Source organism: Chiroxiphia lanceolata, chromosome Z, assembly GCF_009829145.1.
Source record: "Chiroxiphia lanceolata isolate bChiLan1 chromosome Z, bChiLan1.pri, whole genome shotgun sequence".
Taxonomy (NCBI): domain Eukaryota; kingdom Metazoa; phylum Chordata; class Aves; order Passeriformes; family Pipridae; genus Chiroxiphia; species Chiroxiphia lanceolata.
The window spans coordinates 49,245,694-49,249,941 of record NC_045671.1 but is presented as its reverse complement, the minus strand read 5'-3'; positions in this window follow the sequence as shown (position 1 = coordinate 49,249,941).

Sequence of the window (4,248 nt, the reverse complement as noted above, 5' to 3'; positions counted from 1 at the left end):
TTCATGATTTAAAATAAAAAGCATAAGCCACTTTTTTTTTTGCAGCATCCTTTTGTCCTCTTAATTACTTTATGTTCTTGAGCACAAGAAATTGATCCTGGTACTGCCAGGGCCTTTTGTTACTACAAGGACAAAAGGTAAACATGAAAACATAATACTAAACATGATGAGATTTCCCAGTCCCTTCAAAGCATTTTGCCAAAAACTTACACAGAAATATAATTGATGAGTTCAACTATGATGACTATTTTGTGCAGGAGTACCATGACAAGGACAACATAGAATAGTTTTACTTCAATGGTGCCAGACACATTAGTCTCTGGCTCTGTAATTGTACATGTACAGGAAGTGCCATTCCATGTCTCCTCCAGGGAACATTTGTGTAGCATCAGAATTCCATTCAAAACCTGATTTTAGATAGTATTCTCTCAAACTCTGCAAAGATTCTTTACCTTCAGATTCTAGACATCATTTTTATGTTCAGGAAGTCACACTGTCTTTTTCACTAAGTTTTCTTTAAACACAATATCTCAGTTAGTTTTATCCAGAGCTAACGAAGACATTTCAAATAACAATTATGTAGACATAATAGCTAGATTTTTAAAGGCACCAACATAAATAGGCACTCAGTTGCATTCTAAAAAGTAGTAAAGGACCAGTTTAGAGCTCGTTGTACATAAATGTAAAATGCATCTTTTTTCTTTTTCTTAGAAAAATTATGCACATATTTTTTTTCAAAATGTATCTGTAAATCCTCTGCAGAACATATTCTTCTGCAATCCTTTGCAACAGTCTGCAGTTAAGTAGTTTGCATATCATCAGAGGAGGAGTAATTAAGAGAGACAAAGATTAAACTGAGCTTTTTCTAATTGATTGATCAAAAAGATTTCTTATCTACACAAGGGTAAGTATAGAGATATTTGGATAAAGATGTCCTCAGCATAAATAATAGTGAGTAGAACATGGTTTGGAGACCTATAGAACTGGATAGTGCTATTTGGGGTTTAGGAGTTTAATATGGCTCACAGGGACAGCAGGCAGCTTGCACCCATGTAGGCTCCCATCAGAGCAGAGAAGAGTGGCCACTTCTGATGTCTTCATTTTTCAAGATCACTTGAAAGTCATTCCACAAAGACTTCATAGAGAAGAAACAACTTGACATCAGCTTGGTTGGTTAGAGAATGGTGCTAATAATGCCAAGGTTGTGGGTTTGGTCCCTGTAGGGGCCAGTCAGTTCAGAGTTGGACTTGATGATCCCTGTGGTTCCCTTCCAACTCATAATAATCTGTAATATAGACAGACTAATAGAGCTGAGGAAAAAGGAAAGAGATGTTCTCTGTATGGTGCCCTTTGTTACTACAAGTATCAGGAAGCACACATTGACATTTTAGGTGAAATAGCAAAACAAGACAAAGCAAAAATAGAGAGCTTCCAAGTGCCTTTCTCTGAATCACTGTTTCATTTCCTGATGAAAAGACCCCTTCCTAGACATCCTTGACACTGACATAATCTTATAAAGTAATTTTTCTGCTGTTTCAACTCATCTGAGTGGCCTACTTTATGGAACTCAAAAAAAATTTGCCAATTTTGTTTTTCTCAAAGGTAAAACTCAAGTGAGCTCCATTATTTTAATGGACAATTTAGCGGTCTCAGGGTCTTCCACAGGCACTCAAGTTCTTTCACCTTTCGGGTGTAAGATACAAAGTTCCTTATTTCTTTTGTAAGTGAGAAAAGTTCTACAGTTTACACTCAGATGGGGGAATATAACCCTAAGACACATCTTGCAAAAGCTGCTGTATACCAGGATGATTACAGAACATCACAAGTTTTTAAATTATTTTTCCTGTCTTTGTCTCCAACCAGTAAATTAGACAACAGTTACTAACAGTCAGGTAAAAATGACTGTCAAATCAATTTCCACATGCAGGTTCAAAGTTATATCAAATTTAATAAAAGAATTATAGCTCTCTCAAAGCACATTTTTGCATACAAACTTGAAGCTTATTTATACCTGACCCGAATACTAAACAAATCTATGCATTTTGATGATTAAAACAAACAAAAAACCCCAACAAAACCCCAACAAATATACAAGGACTTTAATAACTATTTTTGTTTCAAAATAAGGAACACATATTGCTCTAGCAGTACTCTTTTCTTTTCCCCTCATGCTTTGCATCTGACATGCAGTTTACCATGCAGTATGTTGCCACATCACCCCGAGTGAGCAACTCAGCACTGTTACATTTTACGCAGTCCATGAGTCATGGATACTTCTTTAGGACAGTTTAACATCAATGACTGACATTCTAAAAAGTATTCCTCCTTGACTTTTGAATATGACACTTTCCTCTGTCATAAATCACTGTGCTGGAAGGAAGTTGCTTGAACTTGTCAAGAGAAAATATACCTCAAGGGAATTCATGGGGTAGAAGCAGTTTGATTGGGAGTGGCAGGACCTGAATCAGTCAAGCTTATCAGAGTTATAAACCACAGTAAAATCTATCAAGAAAGTTTATTCACATGCTCCATCCCTCCAGCACCTTCAGCAAAAACTGTTGTTCAAAGAATCTGAAAGTCTATTCCCATTAAAAGGACTACATTTTTTCAGGAGATGTACTACTGATGATAGTTTAAAGGCTCACATGCTATTTAAATCAGTTTTACAGTTTCCACATTCCCCTTGAATCTGTTTTCACAGTTAACTAACAGCTAAAGTTGTTAACTTGTTAATAAATTAACTAATCACTGTTGACATTACCTATATGTGATTCTATATGACCCAATATGATTGATACACCAGTAGGTTTAAGGCCTCTGTGATAACAAGTCTGCTTATAAAAAAAAATCTGGTTATTACTTCAACTGCAATAATATTTCTATACAAAGCTTCTCTGCTGCTCTGGCATTTTATCCATTCCCTTCAACATAGTGACAAATGAGAAAGAGCTCACTGGCAATGTGGATTTCACCTTCTCTATGCACATGGGATCCCTGAAAGCCTTGTTGTAGTTTACTGTTCACAAAAAAAAAAAAAAAAAGGAAAAAAAAAGAGAATAAAAATAATCGAATAACAGATTCTAACTATAAAAGGATTATCCTATCAGAACAGCACTTAGTTTAAGAACACACATGACACAAGTATAGTAAACTTTATGACAGAGTCATTCTGTAGACAGCATTACCCTGTGTCAGGGCCCTGTCTCCTCTACTCGAACGCCACTAAGCTTTGTAATGCTTCTCCACCACCTTGCCCTGTGATCCGCCCAGACACAACCCTGTCCTGGTCTTTCCAACACTGGACCACATCCGAAGAAAAAACTGGAGTCCAAGCCTTCAGGCCCTTTTCCAACCCTTCCTTTTGCTCGTTGTCGAGGAACACATCTGGTGCAGGCAGCAGGGTTTGCAGCTGCAGTGCGAGATGCAGGTCAAGCTGCGGGTGGGAGCACGAAGCGCACGGAGACCGGCGGTGGCAGCAGGTGGATGGACACTGCGAGACACATCGGTAGCAGAGGACTCGACAGGGAGAGGACTGTAAGGGGATAAAAGGCAGTTCCTTTGCTGACGGGTCCCTCATCGAAGGCACCAGCTCAGGCTGTTTCCACGTGACTGCGCCGCGAATGAACGAGATTTTGGGCCTCTGCCATGGGATACCTGGCATCAAAGCGGGGAGGAAACCTGGTCCGACCGTGTGGGATTTAGATGGGGAATGATGCCCGCAAGCCGGGTACAAAGGAGGACTCTTTAAGAGTCTTTGTGAGTACTAGGGAGTATTCCTTTGTATGCTGGTTTCGAGCATCTGGAGAGAGCCAAAGGGGCTCCAGTCTGATCACTGGAACCGCCCGCCGTCAAGGTGCTTCGGTCCCAGCAGTGACAGCCTCTGGCGCTGGGAATGCTCATGCCAGACAGCCTCGGGAAGGGTGACGCTGGGAATTTTCCTGCTTTCATTTAACTCAGTTATAAAATTTCCGTTCTTTCGCACGTAGACAGAATTAGGCTAAAATAGGGGGATCAGTTAAAAAAAATAAAATCTGCCTTAAATCCGGTTACATTCCGAGTAGCCCCGGAGCGACATTGGCCACTCCCGGAAAAAAGGTATCTCCAATGAAATCCACGGAATCCCCAGCGGGCGGGTCCCAACGAAATCCATGGAGTCTCCCCGCGGGGCGGGCAGTCCTGGCCGCTTCCGCTTCCGGCGGCCGGACCGAGGCGGCGGGGCCCGGCCGCGCTGCGGGGCCGCGCCGGGCG